Source organism: Entelurus aequoreus, linkage group LG13 (genome assembly GCF_033978785.1).
Source record: "Entelurus aequoreus isolate RoL-2023_Sb linkage group LG13, RoL_Eaeq_v1.1, whole genome shotgun sequence".
Taxonomy (NCBI): Eukaryota; Metazoa; Chordata; class Actinopteri; order Syngnathiformes; family Syngnathidae; genus Entelurus; species Entelurus aequoreus.
Window position 1 is genome coordinate 13,855,026 of NC_084743.1, and position 9,789 is coordinate 13,864,814.

A 9,789-nucleotide genomic window follows, 5' to 3' on the forward strand; every position below is an offset into this window, starting at 1 on the left:
AAACTGCCTTCAAAGTTCACAAAAACTCGTCTTGGCGTCGAGAACACGTCTTTGCAAAAACGCACTTTAGTGCCAAATAAACGTAAAACGATCTTCAGTGTTCATGAAAACTCACTTTAGCGCCATTGAAAACTCTTTACAAAAACACACTTTAGTGTCAAATAAATGTTAAATTGTCTTCAGTGTTTACAAAAAGGCATTTTAGTGCCAATTAGAAAACTCTAAACCGCCTTCAATGTTCACACAAACCCGTCTTGGCGTCGAAAACTCACTTTAGAGCCATTGAAAAGTCTTTACAAAAACAAACTTCGGTGCCAAATAAACGTTAAATTGTCTTCAGTGTTGAGGAAAAGGCACTTAAGTGCCATTGAAAATTCTAAATTGGCTTCAGTCCTTACAAATATGCACTTAAGTGCCAATTACAAAACGTTAAACCGCCTTCAATGTTCACACAAACCCGTCTTAAGGTCGAAAACACATTTCTTTACAAAAACAAATTAATGTAAAATTTTCTTCAGTGTTTATGAAAACGCACTTAAGTGCCATTTAAAATTCTAAATTGGCTTCAGTCTTTATAAAAATGCATTTAAGTGCCAATTAGAAAACTCTAAACTGCCTTCAATGTTCACACAAACCCGTCTTAGTGTCAAAAACTCACTTTAGCGCCATTGAAAACTCTTTACAAGAACGCACTTTAGTGCCAAATAAACTTTAAAATATCTTCAGTGTTTGCAAAAATGCACTTAAGTGCCATTGAAAATTCTAAATTGGCTTCAATCTTTACAAAAATTAACTTTAGTGCCAATTAGAAAACTCTAAACTGCCTTGAATGTTCACACAAACCCGTCTTAGCGTCGAAAACTCACTTTAGCGCCATTGAAAACTCTTTACAAGAAAGCACTTTAGTGCCAAATAAACTTTAAAATGTCTTCAGTGTTTGCAAAAACACACTTAAGTGCCATTGAAAATTCTAAATTGGCTTCAATCTTTACAAATATGCATTTTAGTGCCAATTAGAAAATGTTAAACCGCCTTCAATGTTCACACAAACCCATTGAAAACGCACTTTAGGGTTTTCAAACTATTTTGAACCCAAATAGGTGAAATGAGATCATCTCCCACGGCACACCAGACTGTATCTCACGGCACAGTGGTGTGCCGCGGCACAGTGGTTGAAAAACACAGCTTTAATGAACACTAATAAGCATGTAAAGTCCACTTTACTGGTCTTTTAAGGTAAGATTACACATTGCTTTTGTTTTTCTTCTAATTTTAATAGAACTAACACTTATTTTAAAATGACCCTCTGTATGATTACCATGTATTAACGTCCATTATAGCACTTGGAGGAAAATGAAAGAATTAGAAGCAGTGCAGCAATCAGCAATGAACGTCTACTGGCACACTTTGTTCCGTACTAAAGTGAACACACCACACATTCAACACTAGCAGAACCGGGACATTTAAATGTAGCCCCCCGAGGCAAAACAATTATCTAAATAAATAAATAATAAATCATCTAAATTTAGCCCCCCGAGGCAAAATAATTATCTAAATAAATAAATAATAAATAATCTAAATTTAGCCCCCCGAGGCAAAATAATTATCTAAATAAATAAATAATAAATAATCTAAATTTAGCCCCCCCGAGGCAAAATAAATTATCTAAATTTGGCCCCCTGAGGCAAAATATTTATCTAAATAAATAAATAAATAATAAATAATCTAAATTTGGCCCCCCAAGGCAAAATAATTATCTAAATAAATAAATAATAAATAATCTAAATTTGGCCCCCCGAGGCAAAATAATTATCTAAATAAATAAATACATAATAAATAGTCTAAACTGGGCCCCCCGAGGCAAAATAATTATCTAAATAAATAAATAATAAATCATCTAAATTTAGCCCCCCGAGGCAAAATAATTTTCTAAATAAATAAATAATAAATTATCTAAATTTAGCCCCCCCGAGGCAAAATAAATTATCTAAATTTGGCCCCCTGAGGCAAAATATTTATCTAAATAAATAAATAAATAATAAATAATCTAAATTTGGCCCCCCAAGGCAAAATAATTATCTAAATAAATAAATAATAAATAATCTAAATTTGGCCCCCCGAGGCAAAATAATTATCTAAATAAATAAATACATAATAAATAGTCTAAACTGGGCCCCCCGAGGCAAAATAATTATCTAAATAAATAAATAATAAATCATCTAAATTTAGCCCCCCGAGGCAAAATAATTTTCTAAATAAATAAATAATAAATAATCTAAATTTAGCCCCCCCGAGGCAAAATAAATTATCTAAATTTGGCCCCCTGAGGCAAAATATTTATCTAAATAAATAAATAAATAATAAATAATCTAAATTTGGCCCCCCAAGGCAAAATAATTATCTAAATAAATAAATAATAAATAATCTAAATTTGGCCCCCCGAGGCAAAATAATTATCTAAATAAATAAATACATAATAAATAGTCTAAACTGGGCCCCCCGAGGCAAAATAATTATCTAAATAAATAAATAATAAATCATCTAAATTTAGCCCCCCGAGGCAAAATAATTTTCTAAATAAATAAATAATAAATTATCTAAATTTAGCCCCCCCGAGGCAAAATAAATTATCTAAATTTGGCCCCCTGAGGCAAAATATTTATCTAAATAAATAAATAAATAATAAATAATCTAAATTTGGCCCCCCAAGGCAAAATAATTATCTAAATAAATAAATAATCTAAATTTGGCCCCCGAGGCAAAATAATTATCTAAATAAATAAATACATAATAAATAGTCTAAACTGGGCCCCCCGAGGCAAAATAATTATCTAAATAAATAAATAATAAATCATCTAAATTTAGCCCCCCGAGGCAAAATAATTTTCTAAATAAATAAATAATAAATAATCTAAATTTAGCCCCCCCGAGGCAAAATAAATTATCTAAATTTGGCCCCCTGAGGCAAAATATTTATCTAAATAAATAAATAAATAATAAATAATCTAAATTTGGCCCCCCAAGGCAAAATAATTATCTAAATAAATAAATAATCTAAATTTGGCCCCCGAGGCAAAATAATTATCTAAATAAATAAATACATAATAAATAGTCTAAACTGGGCCCCCCGAGGCAAAATAATTATCTAAATAAATAAATAATAAATCATCTAAATTTAGCCCCCAGAGGCAAAATAATTTTCTAAATAAATAAATAATAAATAATCTAAATTTAGCCCCCCCGAGGCAAAATAAATTATCTAAATTTGGCCCCCTGAGGCAAAATATTTATCTAAATAAATAAATAAATAATAAATAATCTAAATTTGGCCCCCCGAGGCAAAATAATTATCTAAATAAATAAATACATAATAAATAGTCTAAACTGGGCCCCCCGAGGCAAAATAATTATCTAAATAAATAAATAATAAATAATCTAAATTTGGCCCCCCGAGGCAAAATAATTATGTAAATAAATAAATAATAAATAATTTAAATTTAGCCCCCCGAGGCAAAATATGTATCTAAATAAATAAATAAATAATAAATAATCTAAATTTGGCCCCCCAAGGCAAAAATAATTATCTAAATAAATAAATAATAAAGAATCTAAATTTAGCCCCGTGAGGCAAAATAAATTATCTAAATTTGGCCCCCAAGGCAAAATATTTATCTAAATAAATAAATAAATAATCTAAATTTGGCCCCCCAAGGCAAAATAATTATCTAAATAAATAAATAATAAATAATCTAAATTTGGCCCCCCGAGGCAAAATAATTATCTAAATAAATAAATACATAATAAATAGTCTAAATTTGGCCCCCCGAGGCAAAATAATTATCTAAATAAATAAATAATAAATAATCTAAATTTAGCCCCCCGAGGCAAAATAACATTTTTAAATTTGGCCCCCCGAGGCAAAATATTTATCTAAATAAATAAATAATAAATAATCTAAATTTGGCTCCCTGAGGCAAAATAATTATCTAAATAAATAAATAATAAATAATCTAAATTTGGCCCCCCGAGGCAAAATAATTATCTAAATAAATAAATACATAATAAATCGTCTAAATTTGGCCCCCCGAGGCAAAATAATTATCTAAATAAATAAATAATAGATAATCTAAATTTGGCCCCCTGAGGCAAAATAATTATCTAAATAAATAAATAATAAATAATCTAAATTTGGCCCCCCGAGGCAAAATAATTATCTAAATAAATAAATAATAAATAATCTAAATTTGGCCCCCCGAGGCAAAATTATTATCTAAATAAATAAATACATAATAAATAGTCTAAATTTGGCCCCCAGAGGCAAAATAATTATCTAAATAAATAAATAATAAATAATCTAAATTTAGCCCCCCGAGGCAAAATAAAATATCTAAATTTGGCCCCCCGAGGCAAAATATTTATCTAAATAAATAAATAATAAATAATCTAAATTTGGCCCCCTGAGGCAAAATAATTATCTAAATAAATAAATAATAAATAATCTAAATTTGGCCCCCCGAGGCAAAATAATTATCTAAATAAATAAATACATAATAAATCGTCTAAATTTGCCCCCCCGAGGCAAAATAATTATCTAAATAAATAAATAATAGATAATCTAAATTTGGCCCCCCGAGGCAAAATAATTATCTAAATAAATAAATAATAAATAATCTAAATTTGGCCCCCCGAGGCAAATTAAATGATCTAAATTTGGCCCCCCTAGGCAAAATATTTATCTAAATAAATAAATAATAAATAATCTAAATTTGGCCCCCCGAGGCAAAATAATGATCTAAATAAATAAATAATAAATAATCTAAATTTGGCCCCCCAAGGCAAAATAATTATCTAAATAAATAAATAATAAATAATCTAAATTTGGCCCCCCGAGGCAAAATAATGATCTAAATAAATAAATAATAAATAATCTAAATTTGGACCCCCGAGGCAAAATAATTGCCCAGGCCTGGTTTAGTGGATACAATAAAACACAAATAAGCATATAAAATTAACTTCTACCCCTTTCTGGCATACTTTGTTCCGTACTAAAGTGAACACACCACAGATTCAACACTAGCAGAACCGGGACTTTTAAATGTAGCCCCCCGAGGCAAAATAATTATCTAATTAAATAAATAATAAATAATCTAAATTTGGCCCCCCGAGGCAAAATAATTATGTAAATAAATAAATAATAAATAATCTAAATTTAGCCCCCAAGGCAAAATAATTATGTAAATAAATAAATAATAAATAATCTAAATTTGGCCCCCCGAGGCAAAATAATTATGTAAATAAATAAATAATAAATAATCTAAATTTGCCCCCCCGAGGCAAAATAATTATTTAAATAAATAAATAATAAATAATCTAAATTTGGCCCCCCGAGGCAAAATAAATTATCTAAATTTGGCCCCCTGAGGCAAAATATTTATCTAAATAAATAAATAAATAATAAATAATCTAAATTTGGCCCCCCAAGGCAAAATAATTATCTAAATAAATAAATAATAAATAATCTAAATTTGGCCCCCCGAGGCAAAATGATTATCTAAATAAATAAATAATAAATAATCTAAATGTAGCCCCCTGAGGCAAAATAATTATCTAAATAAATAAATACATAATAAATAGTATAAACTGGGCCCCCCGAGGCAAAATAATTATCTAAATAAATAAATAATAAATAATCTAAATTTGGCCCCCCGAGGCAAAATGATTATCTAAATAAATAAATAATGAATAATCTAAATGTGGCCCCCCGAGGCAAAATAATTATCTAAATAAATAAATAACAAATAATGTAAATTCAGCCCCCCGAGGCAAAATAATTATCTAAATAAATGAATAATAAATAATCTAAATTTAGCCCCCCGAGGCAAAATAAAATATCTAAATTTGGCCCCCCGAGGCAAAATATTTATCTAAATAAATAAATAATAAATAATCTAAATTTGGCCCCCTGAGGCAAAATAATTATCTAAATAAATAAATAATAAATAATCTAAATTTGGCCCCCCGAGGCAAAGTAATTATCCAAATAAATAAATAATAAATAATCTAAATTTGGCCCCCCGAGGCAAAATAAATTATCTAAATTTGGCCCCCCGAGGCAAAATATTTGTCTAAATAAATAAATAAATAATAAATAATCTAAATTTGGCCCCCCAAGGCAAAATAATTATCTAAATAAATAAATAATAAATAATCTAAATTTGGCCCCCTGAGGCAAAATGATTATCTAAATAAATAAATAATAAATAATCTAAATGTAGCCCCCCGAGGCAAAATAAATGATCTAAATTTGGCCCCCCGAGGCAAAATATTTATCTAAATAAATATATAAATAAATAAATAAATAAATAATAAATCATCTAAATTTGGCCCCCCAAGGCAAAATAATTATCTAAATAAATAAATAATAAATAATCTAAATTTGGCCCCCCGAGGCAAAATAAATTATCTAAATTTAGCCCCCCAAGGCAAAATAAATGATCTAAATTTGGCCCCCCGAGGCAAAATATTTATCTAAATAAATAAATAATAAATAATTTAAATTTGGCCCCCCAAGGCAAAATGATTATCTAAATAAATAAATAATAAATAATCTAAATGTAGCCTCCCGAGGCAAAATAATTATCTAAATAAATAAATAATAAATAATCTAAATTTAGCCCCCCGAGGCAAAATAATTATCTAAATAAATAAACAATAAATAATCTAAATTTAGCCCCCCGAGGCAAAATAAATGATCTAAATTTGGCCCCCCGAGGCAAAATATTTATCTAAATAAATAAATAAATAATAAATAATCTAAATTTTGCCCCCCAAGGCAAAATAATTATCTAAATAAATAAATAATAAATAATCTAAATTTGGCCCCCCTAGGCAAAATGATTATCTAAATAAATAAATAATAAATAATCTAAATTTGGCCCCCCGAGGCAAAATAATTATCTAAATAAATAAATAATAAATAATCTAAATTTGGCCCCCCGAGGCAAAATAATTGCCCAGGCCTGGTTTAGTGGATACAATAAAACACAAATAAGCATATAAAATCAACGTGTACCCCTTTCTTCATGTCTCAACATTTACTGATAATAAGTAACATGTTATCACTTACATTAACTTGTGTTTGATTTTATTTTGTTATTTTTGTCATGTTCCACATGTTTTTTTTTTTCTTCCTATTTTACACCTTCATTTCCTGTTTGAAGCTCTTCTTTTGAATGTAAGTTTCCTGTTTGGCCAAAATTTAGGCCAAAATGCGTCCGTTCTCCCTTTTGGGGCGGTATAGCTCGGTTGGTAGAGTGGCCAGCAACTTGAGGGATCCGGGTTCGATCCCCGCTTCCGCCACCCTAGTCACTGCCGTGGTGTCCTTGGGCAAGACGCTTTACCCACCTGCTCCCAGTGCCACCCACACTGGTTTAAATGTAACTTAGATATTGGGTTTCACTATGTAAAAGCTCTTTGAGTCACTAGAGAAAAGCGCTATATAAATGCAATTCACTTTACTTTTGCTGAGTTTAGCGATTAGCTCTGCTGGGACTCCTGCTAAGTTGTATTATATTGACGACGGTGAGATGTTTGTTTTCCTGTTCATAATTATGTTTACCTCCAACATGTTTACTACATAATCTCAATTCTTAGTACCTGTTACTTTTATTTGTTTTCCACTTTTTTGAGAGTTTCCCCGCTCCTATCATGTGTTTCCTCGCCAGACTTGTTATTTTTCCACTTGGTATTCTTGTGACTGTCAACCGTTTCTGCTCATTAAAGACTTTACTGACTACACCTGCCTTGTCTCTGCATCCTGGGGTATCGCTAAATGACATCACAGCCAAACGTGACGAGGTGTGTTCAAAAGCTTGTTTACTTCCCCCGGGAAAGTGTCACCATTTTGTCATAGGGAGAGAAGAGAATGGCAGGTGTGTAGTCAGTGTTGCCAACTCTTCAGTAAAATGGGTATTGGCTGTCTAAAACAAAACTAAACAGACCTAATTATTTTTAATTTGCATTATTGGCTGTTTCCTGCGTGTTTGCGACTCATTCAGACAGCTTACAGTCCACCTTTGAGAAGGCATTTTCCTTTGATTTCCCATCGATATTTGCAATTAAAGTGACTTTCCTATTATATCAATTAGTTCCAGCTCCGTTAACACTCTTAGGCTCTGGGACGCTAACAAGCTAAGAGTTGTGGTTGCTAACTGGGTTGACTTTCTGGAAGAAAGAAAAAAAACGCTCAGTGAAGTAAGTTGTATTTCATACGGTGAGATAATTAAGGATCACACTCCTCAGCCTTCCCGGTAAGGTCACTGGAGAGGAGGCTACGCCGGGTAGTCGAACCTCGGATCCAGGAGGAACAGTGTGGTTTTCGCCCTGGTCGTGGAACGGTAAACCAGCTCTATACTCTGGGCAGGGTCCTTGAGGGTGCATGGGAGTTTGCCCAACCAGTCTACATGTGTTTTGTGGACTTGGAGAAGGCATTCGACCGTGTGGGGGAGTGCTCAGAGAGTATGGGGTACCGGACTGTCTGATCGTGGCGGTCCGCTCCCTGTATGATCAGTGCCAGAGCTTGGTCGGACACGTTTCCAGTGAGGGTTGGACTCCGCCAAGGCTGCCCTTTGTCACCCATTCTGTTCATAACTTTTACGGACAGAATTTCTAGGCGCTAGTAAAGGCGTTGAGGGGATCTGGTTTGGTGGCTGCAGGATTAGGTCTCTGCTTTTTTGCAGATGATGTGGTCCTGATGGCTTCATCTGGCCAGGATCTTCAGCTCTCACTGGATCGGTTCGCAGCCGAGTGCGAAGCGACTGGGATGGGAATCAGCACCTCCAAGTCCGAGTCCATGGTTCTCGCCCAGGAAAAGGGTGCAGTGCCATCTCCGGGTTGGGGAGGAGATCTTGCCCCAAGCGGAGGAGTTCAAGTACCTCGGAGTCTTGTTCACGAGTGAGGGAAGAGTGGATGGTGAGATGGACAGGCGGATCGGTGCGGCGTCTTCAGTAATGCGGACGCTGTATCGATCCGTTGTGGTGAAGAAGGAGCTGAGCCGGAAGGCAAAGCTCTCAATTTACCGGTCGATCTTTGGGTTAAGACCGAAAGGACAAGATCACGGGTACAAGCAGCCCAAATGAGTTGCCGGGTGGCTCCTTTAGAGATAGGGTGAGAAGCTCTGCCATCCGGGAGGAGCTCAAAGTAAAGCTACTGCTCCTCCACATGGAGAGAAGCCAGATGAGGTGGTTCGGGCATCTGGTCAGGATGCCACCCGAGGTGTTTGGGGCACATCCGACTGGCAGAAGGCCAAGGGGAAGACCAAGGACACGTTGGGAAGACTATGTCTCCCGGCTGGCCTGGGAACGCCTCGGGATCCCCCGGGAGGAGCTGGACGAATTGGCTGGGGAGAGGGAAGTCTGGACTTCCCTGCTTAGGCTGCTGCCCCCACGACCCGACCTCGGATAAGCGGAAGAAAATGGATGGATGGATGGAGATAATTAAGATTATCTAGAAAATGAATGGATGGATGAAATAAATTCAGAATGTTTCTATTGGTTTAAAGAGTTTCTTGAATTGGATCATATTAGTACATTGTTTTGATTTATTTGCTTAGTCCTTTCCATAATTCCACATACTGATAGACTGAAGGTCTTAAGTGTTGTACATGTTTTAAATTACATTTTTCTCTAAGGTTATATTACTCCTCTTTTGTGGAGAAGAATTGTTGTACATTTATGGGTAGCAGGTTAGAGTTTGCTTTTTCACAAAGTCGTGGGATTTAAGTATTTTCAA

General features: G+C 33.5%; 2 protein-coding genes across 9 annotated transcripts in view; one reads left to right on the forward strand and one right to left on the reverse strand.

The window, feature by feature from the left end:
- Positions 1–9,789, forward strand: part of stxbp5l (syntaxin binding protein 5L) — a 516,749-nt gene that overhangs the window by 262,681 nt on the left and 244,279 nt on the right. The gene's annotated exons all lie outside the window — the stretch shown is intronic.
- The window catches only part of LOC133663672 (syntaxin-binding protein 5-like), a 61,334-nt gene that overhangs the window by 46,385 nt on the left and 5,160 nt on the right, over positions 1–9,789 (reverse strand). The window lies entirely within an intron of this gene.